General features: G+C 33.9%; 1 pseudogene; it reads left to right on the forward strand.

Moving 5' to 3' along the window:
- The first annotated feature begins 190 nt into the window (after positions 1 to 190).
- Positions 191 to 16,835, forward strand: LOC117327095 (annotated as a pseudogene).
- Positions 16,836 to 19,337: the final 2,502 nt, after the last annotated feature.

Consider the following 19,337-nt stretch of genomic DNA (forward strand, 5'->3'; position numbering starts at 1 on the left):
AGGCCTTACTATACGCTTGCCGGCTTTTCTTCTGTGATCGACAGAGTTGATCTGGGTGTTTTCGTCTGCTAACTAGCACGAGGCGAGCTGTCCCATTTTCTTTCCTCCATCACAGGCGAGTTCTTATTATTCGGAATACGTCTTGACTTTACTTACAACTGTTCAATTATATCATTCGGAATTCTTCGGAACGACCCTTGCTCTGACTGATATTTTTATATAATTATCAGCAAGTTACCTAAGGTGTCCCCTGCAGGAAAGTTCTGTGGACTTCGACACTGTACAGGAACACAGACGTAGTTTGGAGCTGACAAGATCTAGCAAAGATGGCAAATAGAGACAAAGCTACGAACCAACTGGCAGAATTCAAGAAAGCCCAATCGGTAAATATGAAAACAACCATGATGATCCCCATTGATGGTCGCATTAGAATTAGGAGTTGGTCACGTAGCCTTATTGTTAGATGATGAATGCTTCGAATTGACAATTTTTCTTCTCATCTGTATAATCAACCAGTCTTACATTATGTGTAGCATTTCGTCTGGTTGTGAGAAGTATATGTAACAGGTAAAATTTCCAGTCAAATTTCCAATCAAATTTATATATTGAATTGTTAAAAATAGGTCTTGTCAGCTGGCATGGCCAGTACAGTAGCTGCATGTATAAGACTAAGAGTATAATTTGTTGTCACTAATATCCAGTTAAGTCCAGTGTATCTCAGGCTAATTCAATAACTGTCAGTAGCTTATCCAAATTAATTGATTTTTGTTTGTAGAAATCCGATGTACTGACCACAGGGACAGGTGCCCCAGTGGGCACCAAGACGGCCACACTGACCGCTGGACCAAGGGGGCCAGTCCTCATCCAAGATTTCACCTTCACGGATGAAATGGCCCACTTCAATAGGGAGCGCATCCCAGAGCGAGTCGTCCATGCCAAGGGAGGAGGTCAGTGTTTCGGCTGACCCTAGTACAAATAATAATTCTGATAGTATGAGACCATATTGAAAATTGTACTCCTTGTACAGAGATAGGGGCTAATTAAAATATCACAGGTTTCTGATCATGATGTAGTCTGAGTTCTCATATCTACAACAGATTTCAGATAGAACAAATCATAGGCCAGTCCACCATTCTGTCCAAAATATGACAGACTTGCCATGGTCAAGCAGCAAGTCAGTTCGGACTAAGGTCTGCAGCTGGTGATCAATGATTTGTGTTTTCCATACATATATTAATTTCTGATGCCATTCCATATAGTTTTGCTGAAAGTTAATGCTGTATAAAAGCCATCAACTTGGTTCTTTATAGATTGTTAGATATAATCAAGCTGAAAGCTTATAAGCTTGCCTAATACAGAAAATTATGATGTCAACATATTTTTATCTCTGCATATGATACAGGGTTATGTTTTGAGGACTGTTGTTTGATAGAATTTCAAATGACATTATTTACTTTGATAGTTCATAAATCTAAATCTATAAATCAATAAAAATTATGCAATCAAATGAAAATACAGAACACATAATTTTTTAACTTCATTATTTAAGTTTATAGATAAAAAAAAGTATATAACAATCACATGACTTCAAAATCTTCATAAATCTCAAGAAAGAAAAAAACAGTTTGTCACAGTCAGTCTGTACTTAATTTACATCACAATGTACAATGGCCACTTGCCTGATAAAGGTGACAAGACTCGTCAGACTAGTCATTGCTTTTAAAAAATATTTTTTGACACTACTATAACTGGTTGTGCTTCAATAAATAACATATATATGTAGAGCTTAAACACAGATCTGGTTTTAGCCATGATATCTGAAGCATTGCTGTTTATGAACCTTGATGTACATGTACTTAGGTATTATCGATATGTTCACCTTCTCTAGATGTCCATTGCAACTCTTGTTGGACCATGGCCACATGGAGTTAAAATTGATATAAAATGTACAATATTAATGTATTAGATATAAACGCTTCAGCTCATTACAAAGATATCAGCAAATATTGTCGAATAAAACTAACATGATCAGAAATGTTACATCCAAACGACCTTAAGAAAATAAGAAATAACTTGTATGTGCTGTTCGCTCATATCAGAGTATTCAATTGGAATTGGGCGTGTGCACTAAAATAACATAAATTATTTCTTTTGAGAAATTACACAGGTTGTGTATAATTATCGCAGCTTGAAAATTCAGAGGTATAATGATGACTTGAAACTTCTGCATGACCATATATATAAGAAAAGGCCTGTGTCGTCCATTACTATTGCCAGGGCTTTTTCTCACTGGTTTGGGATGGGGCCTTTTTGTCTCATTTTAGGGAGAAAATTGGTGAATTGGGAAAGAGTTTTTCAGGAGAAAACTTCAAATTTTGGGAATTTGGCTTTTAAAATAATAATTCCAATTGGGATGGGGCCCATTAACGCCCCAAAAAGCCCTCAGAAAAAGCCCTGATTACATAAACACTATCAATTTCAAAATCCACAAATTATTGGTATTGTTTCTGAGCACTCCTGCAGTGATCTTGTCATGATGATGGCTAAGTATTCTCACTTTTGTATGTTCAATTCATGCAGGAATAAAATTTGGATCTACTGTGTCTAATCTGAAAATGTCCATCTGACAGTTTTCATGATGTACTAGCTGTAGCAGTGCTTTCCAATAGAACAGATTTAGTAATTACTATTACATACGGTAATCCCTTTTCATGTTTAGGGAAACTGATGAAGCATATACAAATACACATCCTGAATTTTCCATAATTTATCTGTAATACAGGTAGGGTTTGCCCAGTGTACATTAAATCTGTAGGTCGATTTCGGCACAAAAAGGTCTGGAGTTCAATATACATGAACTTATCAAAGCTGTCAGCTACAGTCCATGAATTACAGGATGTATCTTAAATTGATGTTTCTAAAACAATTAGTTGTACTTGCTAATTTTGTTTATTATTTAAAAAAAAAAAAGATGAAATAATTGTTTAAATTTCTACAATTTCATAAACCTCAAACACACATGCCCCACATAATTATCCCCTACCTTCTCGGCCCCCAATCCCTCTGTTTAAACCATGTACCCCTTCTATTAACTGGCTGGTGTTTTGGCTATAAATGCTGATAAATCAGTTTATTACTGCCTACTGCTTGTATTGTTCGTTGAAAGCCTGACTAGAAAAGTCATTTATTTATTTTGTTTTTATCAGTAATCACATATAATATATTTAGTAAATCTGGAAGAAAAAAAATGTTCACAGTCACAGGTTAATAATTCCAATATATAATATACTGGGTGTATTAACAGATCTAGATGAGGCTAGGACCTGTGGCTCAGTGTGTAACTTCTTTTCGGTAGTCACACTTGAGTGATTTTTTTATCCAGGATGAATTTTGAATATCCGACTGAATGGTGAAGTGACTGAATTATTTGTATGTGGTATACATATATTGAGTTACATAAACTGGGTAGTTTTACATCTCAGGGAGACATTGACCTTGATTTTTTATCACCTGTTTACCTGGACAGTAGTCGGTGATAACAATTATAGACAAGTAAATATGTACAAAGTTTGATGGTCTTATAAATAGCAAGAAGTTTTTAGCTTTTCCATTATGTATAAGTATGTAAATAAAGAGTCAATTTCATAATAGAATTTTTAACAATGAGACACACACGTATTAGTTTGCTTGGTACTTAAGTATATCCTGCTGTTTATCTGATTGTTTATCTGTTTAAAGCAGATGTTGGCCGCTTTATTGTCAAGATTATGATTATTTCAGAATTCTTTCTTTTTCACAAAGAGCAATTTCTCAAATGAACGTCTCTTCTGCTGTTTGTGTTAGACATTTGACAAATATATGAAGGGATGGACTGAGTAGAAAAAAAAATATGACAGCAAAAGTTTTAGTCATTTACCGTAATCAACAGTACAGAGTAGAATATAGGACAAGATCAGTCCATAGTGTTAAATCTTATCTAGATATTTTACAGTTAACTTTGCTATTGTATAAGTGTCTTTATGTTTTGCATTTTAGCTTGCATAGATAGCTAAATTTAGCATTGGTTTGTCAATTTACAAGACTTAATGTTTGTTTGTTTATATTGTTAGGGTAAAGTGTCTTTACCAAGGACACAACTACAGCTTGTTTCTCAGCTGCCTGAGAAAACAATATTTTAAATGTATAATTATAACAAAGATCACTGGATATGTACATATTTGTAACATAGTAACAACAGAAATGCTTCCCAATAGCAATTGATGGATATGAACACAATCAATCATGCTACCATAGAGTTCTCACAAAGTTCTGGTTTAATAAACAATACATGAATTCTAGATTAAAAAGTTACATGGGGATATATCATATTATTTTTTTTGTATTTGTTTTATTTTTTCAGAGATTTTCATACAGTGTAAAGTACATAGTATACAATTGTATTCAGAATAATCATTATTACAGCACCATAAAACTGTAGATGATCCAACACAAATACATACATCTTAATCCAGATTCATAAAATCATTCACTTTTGATGAACTTTCTTAATGTTTCTTTCCCACTGTATTTAAAGAAAGGAAGAAAGCAGAAGAGAAGTTGTAGAGCAAACAGAAAAATCATAACAATAACGCAATAGGAACGAAACAAGAAACATGGACAAAGACATATATATAGTAACAAAGACAGACATAGAGACAGAGAGAGAGAGGGAGAGAGAGACAGAGAGAGGTATCAGAAAATCTAATATTTACAGTATGGACTGTAGTCTAACCCAAATGTACCCAGGACAGACAGAATTGCTGGTAAGACAATTTAGGTCTGACTTATAATTAGACCAGCCTTACTGTATATGAATGAAGACTGGCAAGGGAAAGACAAGAGGATTTAAACATGTATTGTCATCAGCAAGTGTCATCACATATGATTATAGCAATAAAATTTTATTTTGAAATCTTATAGAAACAATAATATGTATTAACTTTGGTTAAATATAACATTACAAAGTATAGCAGTACATAAGAATCTAAGGACAATAATCAGCAAATTGAAGTTCTAAGAGATATTAAGTAATTTTTGCCACTTTTTCCATTCATTTAGAAAATTTTCCTTATACTTGTCCCCTTTACCCATTGCAATATATTTTTGTGTAACATAATGATCTTTAATAGTTTTTTTGAGACCAGTCAAAGATAAATTATTTTGTAGACACCTTGTTGAATAAATATACTGTTTAATAATTAAAATGATTGTACTGTCTATTGGTGTTCTTATTCCATCTTGATTATATAATCCAAAAATAAAAGTTTCCTTATTATATGCGAAAGGTATCATTAAAGAATCTAATAAAAACTCAAAATTTTGTAACATAACTTGCACCTTATCACATTCCCAAAGTGTATGTTCTATTGTTTCAATATCAGTTTTGCACCAGTAGCAATACGGATTTTCTGCTATTCCTGCCTTAAATAGAAATGAATTTGTTGTTAAGATGTGTTGATTAATTCTATATTGTAGCCACTGTAGTTTTGAATTTTTGGTTATATAAAATGGCAATTTGTATATTTTCCTCCATGTTTCATTATCAAAGTTGAAGATATCCCATTTTTTTCTTCCAGTGGATATTATGTTATTTTTACTGAGTAAATAGTAAAAGTCTTTTGTTCCCTTTTTACTGCGAAAAAGAATTTCCATATCAATTGGTATAAATGGGTATATAGGAGATGATAGTTCCTGTTTCTGAATATGTTTTCTAATAGCTGAGATAAGTCCTTGATATTTAAGGATGTTTGTATTAATATCAAAGACTCGTTGAAATTCTTCGAAGGAGTAAAATGAATTATTGTTTTTGTTTATTAAGTCACTAATTACAATAATTCCTTTATTGTACCAATCTTGATAAAAAATATTCTGATTATCTACTTTAATTAATTTATTATACCAAATTGGTGTTTTAGCCAACATATCTGGGGATTCATATAAATTGTTTTTGTTAGAGAGTTTTATCCATGCTTTAAAGACATCTTTCCAGAATAGATTTTTACATTTATTGTGACATATTGAGATATATTCCATCCCACAGTTAGCCATAAGGTGATCATCAGCAAAAGATCTAAGAATTAACTGCCATTTACTTGAACTTGTAAAAAGTCTCCTTAACCATGTTAGCTTCAAAGATTCAATAAATGACTTCACATGTAACATTTTTAGCCCCCCATCAATGTATTTTTTAATAGTTACATCTCTTTTCACCTTATCTATTTTACTTTTCCAAAGAAAACAATACAATTCTGTGTTTAATTTTTTCAGGAAATTCTCATCTGGATTTGGCAAAGAGATAAAGAGATGATTGAACTGAGAAATTAATAAAGCCTTTATAATATGAATTCTACCGATTGGAGTTAAGACTCGTCGTTCCCAAATTCTAATAAGTGCCTTTAACTTTACTAATTTCTTATCATAATTTAGTTTAGGTATTCGATGAAGGTCAACATGAAATTCAATTCCTAAAAGTGTAAATGTTTGATTTCCCCACTGTAGATTCAGTTCAGGGTAGACAACTTCATCACTATATTTTTTGCTTCCAATCCAAATAGCCTGGGTTTTAGATACATTTATTTTCAATCCTGATATTTTTGCAAAAGATTTTAATTCATCAATAGATTCTTTAAGGGATTTCTCTGTTCCATCCAAGATCAGTGAAGTGTCATCAGCATATTGAGACAGTAAAATAGGAATATTATCAACATCAATACCTTTTATATTATTATTATTCCTTATTCTAATAGCTAAGATTTCAGCACACATTATAAATATGTATGGTGCAATTGGGTCTCCCTGCCTACAGCCTCTCTCTATTTCAAAAAATGGAGACAGATTTCCCCCTTGATTAATCGCTGAGCTTGAATTGTTTTGTAGAACCTTCACCCATTTCTTAATATCTTTCCCAAATTTAAAAAAATCGAGAACTTTATCAATAAACTTCCAGGAAACAGAGTCAAAAGCCTTTTCAAAATCAATAATCAACAACATTCCAGGTATATTTTTATCTTCTGCATATTGCATAATATCATAAACAATTCGAGTGTTTTCCCCAATATAACGTCCCGAGATGAAACCTGTTTGATCAGTATGAATTAATTTGTTCAAAACTATTTTTATTCGGTTAGCTATTGATCCTGATGCAATTTTATAAATAATATTGAGTAAAGAAATTGGTCTCCAGTTTTTAAGATATTGTCGAGGCTTATCTCCCTTAGGTATACATGTTATTATGCCCTGTCTTTGTGTAATTGATAATTGACCCTGATTGAACCCATAATTAATTGATCTGACTATAAAAGTACCTAACTGTTTCCAGAAGCATTTAAAAAATTCCACAGTAAACCCATCAGAGCCTGGGCTTTTATTATTTTTCATAGCTTTTAAAGTATTTGATGCTTCATTAAGAGTAATTATACCTTCTAATTTGTTAGATTGTGCCTCTGTTAATTTTGGAATATCAATATCTTTTAAAAAATCACCTAGGTGAATATCCTCTATAGAATGATCAATTGTATACAATTTTTTATAAAAATGTTTTACCTCATCAAGAATTTCTGCTTGTTTAGTTATTTTATCACCATTTTCTTTCTCTATCATTGGTATTAATTTTGAGGTGTAATTTCTGTTTTCTAAATTTAAGAAATAATGTGTTGGTTTTTCACCCTCTTCTACCCATTTAGCTCTAGATCGAATTAAGCTACCTTTTAATTTATTCAATCTTATATCTTGTAATTCTTGTTTTTTTTCATTCACCCTGTCTATTTCAACCTCATTACTATCTTCTAGTTCACGTATAGTTTCTATAAGTCTACTTTCGTTCAAATTCTGTATCCTTTTTTTATATGACGAGTGGGAAATGGTTTTGCCTCGAATTTCTATTAAAAGTGTTTCCAAAAAAAGTTGATCGCTTATCATAAATTGTATATCAGAATCAGGTATATTGCTGATGTTTTCTAAATGATAAACTGGAAGAGCATATTGTCTTTTAATGTCTAAAATAAGTTTATTTATAAGTTCTAAGTAATCTAAATCATGTAAAAGTGAATTGTTAAACTTCCATAATCCTTTTCCTTTTCTGAATTCGTTAAACTTTAAAGCAATTACAGGAAGTGAATGATCTGTCCTATAGCCTGGTTCAATATTTGAATAATGAATGCTTGGTAATAAATTGTCTGAAATAAGAAAAAGATCTAGCCTAGCTTGTTTAACAGGATTACTTCTCCTCCATGTGTATCTTCTATTTTCTGGATGCTGTTCTCTATATATATCTACCATTCCCAACTCTTCTATAAGTTCAATTATTTTATCCCTGGCTTTTGGGTTATTGGTATTTTTATAGCTTTTATCATAATCCACTGTAGGGTTCAAAACTAAGTTAAAATCACCACATATTATAAAAGAATCATTGCCAAATAGATTAATAGTTTCAGTTAAGTTTTCATAAAATTCTGGATTGTCTGAATTAGGGCCATATAGTGTAATTAATGTTACTTTTCTACCTTCTATCCTCATATCAAGTGCCAAAAAATTACCAGACAACTCCTTTTTTACCTGCAATACTTTTACTCCAAAATTGTTATTGAGTAAAATTGCTACCCCCCGTGCATTTGATCTGAATGAATTAAAATAGCAGTCATAACCCCATTCTGCTCTAATTATATTTTCAAGTTCAGGAGTGAAATGTGTATCCTGTAAACAGAAAATATTATAATGCTTATTTTTCAAGTAAGAAAAAACATCTTTTCTTTTATGTCTATCTCCTAGACCTTGACAGTTTGCTGATATTATCTTTATACACTCAACAAGTTACATATCTAAACCGTTTATCTTATTAGAATCATTGACCATATATGTGACACAGCCGAAGACAACGTGAGAGAGCAGGAGCTCTAGCGGAGCCCTTGCCAGCAGCAGAATAGTAATAAATCTGACACTCAAGAAGAAAAGGAAAGGAAGCAGTGATAGACATAAGGAAAAAACACAGAAAAACATAGATGAGATCAGAGACATATATACATATATGTCTCTGATGAGATCAAACAAAAAATAAGAAAAAGAGAAAGAAATGACACACTATCGACTATACCTAAATCATATTCTACTTGCTTTACCTGTACTCTTACACCTTGCACATTTGTTTCCTTTTCATCATGCATACTTTCACAATATTCCACACCGCATACATAAAGCAAGAAGTGAAACCGGAAGTCAGCAGTACTACTATAACATAACCAGAAAAGAAACCTGTGGCGGATCATATTATCCGTCTTGCTATATGTCCAGTTGCATTGGTTAATAGGATATATCATAAAATTCTTAACAGGGTGGCGAGTATTTCCCACCTACACCAGGAGTTACAAGTATTTTTTTTATACCGATACTATTTACAGGCCTATGATGATATACAAGTGAATTCTGAATTCAGCAGTACTACATTACCAGAAAAGTAACCATTGAATACTGTGGAATACTGAAAAAAAAAAAGATTTTTTTTTTTGTTTTTTTCTTTTCTTTGGGTCATACATAAGTGATGTAGATTCAACCATATATATGTTATGGTGATGCATTATAATACATTGATATAAAATACACACTCTGGCCACCTGTATGTGCCGTGACCATCGATATGTATGAGAGCATATGTTGAGATTCATACAGAAACTTATCTGGGTGGCGGGTAGATTCCCACCTACACCAAGTTCCTAGTAAATCTCTTATGCACAAGAGGGCACAAATACATAAGAATATATCATATTATATCTATAAGCCAATTGCATGGATAACATCTAATGAAAAAAACTAAGATACTAACTCTAAAACTATATAACCTGTTAATATTTTATCAACAGCTGGTGTCAGATGAACTTCATTAGAAGTCACAATGTATTTTATCCTTCATAATGGCTTTGACTGATTCCCTTCAACCACTACTAAAACAAATGAAATTGAGACAAGCATTTGTGAATATTTAAGAATTTGAAGACATTTAATGAGTAATATTGTAAATATCTAGATTATGTATATGTAGTTTTGGCTAATCCTCATGTGAAAATTTAATGGCAGTGCTTTTCTAGGGGGAGATAATTTATATATAATTTATTTCCGTTTTTGAGAACTCTCTGATGTTTACACCTTATGTAAAGATATACATGTATACAGGTTTACATTGTGTGTTTTACAGGTGCCTTTGGATACTTTGAGGTTACACATGACATCACAAAGTACTGTAAGGCCAAGCCGTTTGAGTTTGTGGGTAAGAAGACTCCAGTGGGTATCCGCTTCTCAACAGTCGGTACGTATTGCTGGACATAATATAAACGTTATATATAGCTAGTGACATCATTTTTTTTAATTTTTTTTTTAAACTTGCTTCTATGCATTCAAAGTGTGTGATTTGGTGAGATATCTACAGAAACATACAAAAGTCATTATTCAGAAATTATAAGGTACTTTTGAGACATGTATGTCGCTGTAATACAATCAAGCAAATGAATTCAATTGGGTAGTATTACTAGGTCAAAGTTTAAATATGTACAGTATTGATAAAGAAATAATTGATATCAAGAGGGTTTTTCAGAGAAAATGATAAGCATTATACATGTATTAAGGTATTACCAACCTCATAACGAGGATATTTTATCAAGGTTTTACCATGTAAAGATACACATGTAGGTTGGCATTATATCCAGGTTTTATTGTATAAAAAATGTTTTTTTGCTAACCAGGTTTAATCTATGCCAGGTACTTTTGCTAACCAGGTTTAATTTATGCCAAGTACTTTTGCTAACCTGGTTTAATTTATGCCAAGTACTTTTGCTAACCAGGTTTAATTTATGACAGGTATCTTATGTGCTTAGATTATTGAATTTTATAAAAAAAACAAAATAAAATCAGATAACCTTTGTAGGAGGAGAGAGTGGCTCTGCAGACTCTGCTCGTGACCCAGAGGATTTGCCGTTAAATTTTACTCAGAGGATGGAAACTGGGATCTGGTCGGCAACAATACCCCGATCTTCTTCATCCGTGACCCCATATTGGTAAGTATCAGGTGTAGACCCTCCAATCAGCACAAACGGTCAATTTTATTACCATAAAAGTTTGTTTAACACACTTAAGAGAGTGCACTCTCTGCATCCATGTCGGCCGTTTTGGTTACACAATGATTACTGAGAATCAAACATTTCAATCTTAATTTCAAAACAAGATACAAAGTACCCTGATAGTTTAGATAGCGGTATGACATCCATCTATTATCAGTCATTTATCCTAATATAATCAAGTTCTTTATTTGACCTCTCAGGTTAGTAATGATTTCCAACTGATATTTAGCCAAGATGTAGGACAAGTTTGATCTACATCTACATCTAGTTTGTTAAAAGAAATATAAGGTTAACCCATTTCAAGGTTATTTCACAGAGGGCAATTTATGAAATATTGAATTTCTTGTTCTTCCTTTTTTCTAGTTCCCCAATTTTATCCACACACAGAAGAGAAATCCACAAACCCATCTGAAGGTTAGTACCAGTACAAATTAAATATGTGTACATGTAGTATTGTTTAGAAAAGAATTTTACATCACAACAAAAATGAACAGTACAGCTTAGTTGATTGCGCAGGGGCTTGACACATTCCTATGGCAGAATGAAATAATTAAGAAATGGTCCATCCCTCAGATCATTTATAATTGACAATTAAAAATGATCTGGGGGATGCACCCTGGGGTTAAATTTTGACAATTATAAGTGATCTCAAAGTCAGGCTCTGGGGTTGAATGATTTCATCTGGATCCTAGGAATGTGTCAAGCCCCTGTGGTTGATTGTTGAGGCTCTTCGGCCTCTTGTCTTAAAAGAATGTATAATTACCTAGTTATGTAATGGACTTATGGTAGGATTGGCTCCTTCATGTAATGGGATACTGTAAACGTTGTTATTTTTGCAGGGGTTTAATTTCTCGATTCCGATACGTAAACTATATGAGCGGGGGTAATTTTCGCGATTGACCCTACTGCATTTGTAGTTCGAGTTTACTCAAATTAATATCAAAATAATACACATGGGGGGCATTTTTACGATCAAAAGGGATCCATGTAATTAGAGTAAATTTGCCCCTCACGTAAATTTCCACATTTACAGTATTGTTTCTGCCCGTACCCGTACAAAATGATAGTATTTGTGCAGTCATGTTTATACCAGTAGCACATTGTCATTATTGCATATATTTACATCCTGTTTGACTAGGACCCCGATATGTTCTGGGATTTCATTTCACTTCGGCCCGAGACCACCCACCAAGTTTCCTTCTTATTCTCTGACCGTGGAACACCCGACGGCTTCAGACGAATGAACGGCTACGGAAGTCACACCTTCAAGATGGTCAACAAGGATGGTACACCTGTTTACTGCAAATTCCATTTTAAGGTGAGCATTCCTAGTTACTTCGGTATAACGTTTACTTCATTGTGATTCATTTCGGTATTTCAGACAATTATTGAAACTTTCTCATTTTCAAGCTGCTGTTACCCTGAAAATCTTAAAGATGTACAAAGTATTGTAATATATTTCAATATTAAGACTGGCAAGGAATAGAGACCAGATGGTGGGCTTTAATTTAGTAACTACAAAACAATAGGTACATTAACTGCAAAACCATAGTACTTTCATGAGAAAAAAAGGAAAAGATTATTTGATATCTTATATAAATCTTTAACCCCTAATTGTAATTTTACAGACTGACCAGGGCATCAAGAACCTGATGGCTGACCAGGCTGCAGAACTGTCCAAGAATGACCCAGACTATGCGATCCGGGATCTGTTCAATTCTATCTCTGAGGGTAACTTCCCATCATGGTCGGTCTTCATCCAGGTCATGACCTTTGAGGAGGCAGAGAAGTTCAGATACAACCCTTTTGACCTGACAAAGGTTGGTATTATTTTTAGCTGTCCGACTAAAGTCCAATTAATCCTTCTGTTCTCATGATTTTTCTGTGTTCTGAAACGAAGGGCTCATAGACTGGACACTGTCTCTAAAATATAAAAATTATAGATAATATTGAACTTTATAATCTTGGTCTATTGAGAAACATATTACAGTATGGAAGTACAACACATTCTGTCAGGGTTAATGTCTGAGTTTATGTAGACATGCCTGGAGAAACATATTACAGTATGGAAGTACAACACATTCTGTCAGGGTTAATGTCTGAGTTTATGTAGACATTCCTGGTGATTAGGTGATTCTAGATTCTAAGTTACAAACTAAGGGGAGATAATCGAGTTTAAGAAATGGGCTTGGCATTTTCACAAAAAATTATGGTCAGGACGCCTGTTAAGGCAAAACTGCATTGAGCACTCTATTCTTAGTCGCAACAAATGACAGTCAAACCTGTCATGTGTGATTGTCCAAGGGACGTAATTAAAAGGTCACATATGACAGGTGTTCTAGGGTAGCTTGTCTAGTCAATAATATTGTGGAGGGAAAATACGGCCATGAGAGGGAGTCGCTTACTTCAGGTGGTCGCTATGACAGATTTTACTGTATTAGATTTCACTGTTAGATTCTGATGTGTGTTCTAGATTTGGCCACAGGGAGAGTTCCCTCTGATCCCTGTAGGACGAATGGTACTTAACAGGAATCCAAAGAACTACTTTGCGGAGGTGGAACAGATCGCATTCTCACCCGCTCACATGATTCCAGGTATCGAGGCTAGCCCCGACAAAATGTTACAGGTAAGACTTAAGGTAGACCAATGTGGGTTACCAGTATGTACTGATGCTAGGTATATCATCAATGTATTGCTTATGGCCATGTTTAGAAGATAATGTTGGTTCATAGCATTGTTGAGAAATGGAATAGTGCCCAGAGGCGAGGATATACTATTCCATGAGGACTTTAATAAGTTTCTGTGGGTAGAACCTCTTAACAGAACCTGCAGTGGATAAATTTAAAACTAACATCATAATAAATGAAGATATTTTCCATATATTTTTGTGATATATTTTATGAGAATCTTCAAGAAAATAGAGAAAATCAGTTTGAGATATTTCATGAAACTTTAGTCTGGATCAGGCTTACCATTGTCAGATTGATGTTGATAACTCACAAATAGATAATGTCAAAAATGTTTGTTCTTCAATCCTTGTAAAATCCAAAGTTGAAATGCGACTTTCAAACTATGTTTGTAAGGTTAAGATGGGACGATTTCAGAGGACAACATCGAGGTCACTTAATGTTCTAGAACCTGATGAAAACACTTTTATTGCGATATATTTGGTGTGCAGACATACGAGATATCTTAAAAAAAAAATATTTAGTCACATTTCAAGTATTTGCATGCATTAGAATAAGGGATACATACAATATTGCTTTTAACTTAATTTCTTTCCAAGTAGTTCTAGGTTGGTATAGGTTCTTTACTGGTTGTCGTTGATTATATCAGGGTCGTCTGTTTTCCTACTCCGACACCCACCGACACAGACTTGGCAGTAACTACCTCCAACTGGCTGTCAACTGTCCCTTCAATACTAAGGCCAAGAACTACCAGCGTGACGGGCCGCAGTGTGTAGGCGACAACCAAGGTATACTCTACATGTATATCATTTCTATCCCTGTATGACAGAATCTAATAGGAGCAAGTTGGAGGGTGGTTTGTTTTATGATTGAATGAAATGAAATCAAAGTCATTAATTGTTAATTGTAGGGAAAGAAATTAAACGAGGGTTGAGAACTTAGTGAGATGATATAGGTAAGAGGTGTTGTGATTGAAGTGACTGGAAGCAACATTTCCTATTGTGAAACGAGAACATAAGATTTGCATCATTAAGTATAATTGATGATGCAGGTGTAGGCTGAAATTAACCTTTGGGAACGTTCAGTAACTATTAGTTGACGTTTTACCACCTGATGGCTGTCAATCACATGAAATTATCATCTTCTCAACCACGTTATGTAATTGACTTACTGATCGAAAAATATGTTAGGGGCCACGGTGGCCGAGTGGTTAAGGTGTCCCGACACTTTAACACTAGCCCTCCACCTCTGGGTTGCGAGTTCGAAACCTACGTGGGGCAGTTGCCAGGTACTGACTGTAGGCCGGTGGTTTTTCTCCGGGTACTCCGGCTTTCCTTCACCTCCAAAACCTGGCACGTCCTTAAATGACCCTGGCTGTTAATAGGACGTTAAACAAAAACAAACAAAACCAAAACCAAATGTTGGACAATATCGTAAGTTTAGAAGGTAATTATATAGGTAGAGAGAGAGAGATGGAGATAATCCAACAGGAAAGTTTTATGTTGTCTGACCTGGAGATATAGCGAATATGGAGGTAGATGTATATATAGAGAAAGTAATCCGAAGGTCTCTGATGTTTTATTGGCCTCTTAACAATGGCCCATATCAGATTTTTAAAAGGCCAAATCGTCGAATTATACGAGTGATTTCTGTGCATATATATCATTTCAATTTATAACCATTGTAAATATATTTACAATATGTTTATAAATCTTTCCCCAGGTAATGCACCAAACTACTTCCCCAACAGTTTCTCTGGTCCTGTGGATAACAAGCAATTTATGGAGAGTTCCTTCTCCATCACTGGGGACGTCCAGCGATACGAAACCGGCGAAGATGACAACTTCTCACAGGTCACCGTATACTGGAACAAGGTAGGTCACCATTTTTGTGTTCACACCCTAAATGGAGAAAATTCTGTTCTCGGCTAGTTGTCTAGTTTATTAGTAACCAACAAACACTACAACAGTGGGAGGATGAGGAGTACAATTTGCAGACCATTGACCTTTCTTCTTACTCTTTCATGAACCATTTGCACATTTTCGTAAGTCCACTTTCTAAGATGGCTGAGTATTTTGTACTAAAATTGGGTATTAAGCCCCCCTAAATCATTAGTTAGTTAAACTAATTAATCATTAATTGATAGCACTTTTCCGGACCTGTAGTGGCAAAGACAAAAAATCCTAATTATTGAGGTTCAGTTGGTGTCAATTTTGGTATTACTTACTATAGCAGGAGGAGTTATTCCTCTTTCTCATTCTATCTCCATATATCAAGAACTGACCTCTGTCAACTTTATATGAATCTCTTTAAACCCAAGTAACTCATCTCATCTCATGGGCATTTAATGTGCACTGTCTCGCATCAACATATTAGCGCCTTTACAATCGATTAATAAAATTTACACAATTTAAGTAAGTAAACTGATGTTTCACAGGTGTTGAAACCAGAAGAACGCCGACGTTTGGTGGAGAACATTGCAGGTCACTTGAAGGGAGCCCAGGAATTCATTCAGCGGAGAACAGTCCACAACTTTACACAAGTCCATCCAGACTTTGGAGGCGGCATCCAGAAACTGCTAGACTCCTACAAAAAACAGGTAAACTTCAGGAAATATTAATATATGACTATCTAATCCTCATAGACATGAGAACTGGTTAGTTCAGATGCATGAGAAGTTGTTATTCTTAGTGTTAAATTCTGTACATGTACATGTATATTCAATTTGCATATGCCATGTTTTTCAATCAATATTAGCCTATACCTGTGTTTAATTTCAATTCAGTGAAAAAATAACAACTGCTTATAATTTAGATATATTTAATTAAGAAATGTAAGATAAAAGATTTGAATAGAGATCAAGACTTGATAAGGATTTCCTTCGACCAATTGTACAGTTTCAGACCAAAAAAATCATTCTTGTGAAAAAAATATTAAAAATCCTTATTCTTTGTATTTCAGTCTGGTGTGTCCGCCCAGCTGTAGAGAGATGATGGGGTGACATGTCTAAAACTGTGCAAGAAAAAATCCATGTAACGTGACAAAACTGTGCAAGAGAAATAAATCCATCAGTGTCCTACATATTGACCTGGATTAATATGCTGACCTATATTTTGAACTTCATTATCAGATCACTATATATACATAGCAGATCATTTACAATCAGATCTTGTGTCAATTGTTGTGTGGGATAAAAAGGTTTGTGAATAATTTGTTGTGTAAATTCTACAGTGAAAAAACTCACCATTATGTGAAAAATGACAATCAGTAATGATTGGTGCATTTAAATATTGAATGATTTAAATGCAATTCCCATACTCAGGATTTCAATTGTGTAAAGTAAGCACCATAAACAGAATTTTACAGACTGAACTTGACCCTCGACCTTGTAACAATATGCAATCATAGATACACATTTAGATTAGCTAGAGGTCAAAGTTCAAAAGAGATTTTTACCCACCCAAATTTTCTGGTTTCTTTCCTCAGATTATATTTTGTATATATACTTATGATTAATATATACAAAAGAAATAATGTACAAACAATATATTATGGATTTTATTTTTAATCTTTTTTTTTGCTTTATTGTTCTCTCAATAGCTTAAAGCAATGATTGACGTACTGAAATAGATATCTAAAATATTGATCATGAAAGCCATTGTGTTGCTGCCCAGGTGTATTAATATCTGTATACATGCATTTTGTAAGTAGCCTATGTGTTCTAAATTTTCAGAGTGAAATGACACAGATCTTTTTGCTTCACTAATAATAGGTCATTAATGCTGCAAGGACTGTTTGTATAATTAAGGCATCCTGATGTTAATTTTGATGTGGGTTAATTTACATTACAATGATATTGTGTTGTCTTTGTGAATGATATATTGAAATACTTATTTAAATCATCGTCATACTTGATATCACAAATTGAAGATTCTAATTTTATTTTTATTCTGTAAAAAAAATTGTACATATGATTGTGAAATTTTGTGATAGTTGATGAAATCAATTCATTATAGTCTTGATTTATATATACATTGTATATAATGATAATATTAATGTTATGAGAATAAACAGAAAATGATGATAATTGAAGTAATCATTTAGGTGTTGTTATTTTTTGCCCACCATCATGAGATGGTGGGTTATTCAAATCGTCATGCGACTGTGGTCCGTCCACCTGTAAACAATTCTTGTTATCGCAATTTATTGAAAAGTACTAGAGAGATATTCCTCAAACATCATGTATAGGTTCCCCCTGGTCCCTAGTTGTGCCAATTAAAATTAAATGTTTGGTTAGAAAAACAAAATGGCAGACAGGTGGCCATCTTGGATTTTGAGAATTGAAGTTTGTTCTGGTTATTTCTTGAAATGTATTGAAGAGATATTCCTCGGACTTTATGTGTAGGTTCCCCTTGATCCCTAGTTGTGCCATTTCAATTCAGACTTTTTATCAGAAAAGCAAAATGGCAGATAGGCAAGCAGCCATCTTGGATTTTGAGAATTGAAGTTTGTTATTGCTTTATTTTTTAAAGGAACTGAAGGGATGTTTCTCAATTATGTAGGTTCTACTTGTTATTAGATTAAAAGTAAAAGAATAAGGGAAAAGTAGAGGAATCAGTCTGACATGATGGAACCAATAAAGTAAAATATGTTTGTGGCTGTCGCCCAAGCATGCCATTTGCCAAATAAGACCCTGGGCATCTTGGTAACCGGAGTGTTACCCTCTATGCTGCACTTAAAATAATAAACAACCAGCAACAACTGTTCTAAGTATAAATGTTGAGTATTAGTTATAAGTATTCTACAGACATTGGTAACATGTATGGCCTGAGTATCGAGCTTACACGTTACCCCTTCCAAGGCCACACCAGGACTGACTCTATCAGGGCCTGTTCACCCAGTCTAAACATACATAGCAATTATAATGATTAAAATGACATGGATGGGATGCCAGCTAATGAGATACTGTGATAAGGGTCCGGCCACATCAGCATTGGACACTTGACATCCGTTGTAACTCAATTTAGCTGTCTGATACGGTACTGGTAGGGATCACCAGCCTCTGGTGGTCAAAGATAACACCTGACCATGTAATTGACCCTGAGGTCAATTTCTCCCTATTAACACGGAGTCATTTACATATTTCAATATATTTGACAGCTGGAAATTAAAAATGGGTCAAGGTCATTCATTTGAACAAACTTGCTTGCCTTTCATCATGGTATGTTGATTGCCGATTATAAAGACCATAAGACTCTTTGTTTTTTTTGTTATTTTTTTTTATATTATTTTAAATCATGTTAAATTGCACAAATTTGATTCTTACAAATCACGAAAAGCTACATGGTAAATATAGCACCAACCTTTTGTGAAAGAAAAAGCTTAACTGTAAATACAGTCTGAATGTATTTTGATTACAGTGTGTGTCTATGTATGCAGGGTGAAACATACCTTGGCTACAAAGCATTTGAATCAATTTGTATTTATTATTGACCACAGCTTATTGAAA

Source organism: Pecten maximus, chromosome 5 (genome assembly GCF_902652985.1).
Source record: "Pecten maximus chromosome 5, xPecMax1.1, whole genome shotgun sequence".
Classification (NCBI taxonomy): Eukaryota; Metazoa; Mollusca; class Bivalvia; order Pectinida; family Pectinidae; genus Pecten; species Pecten maximus.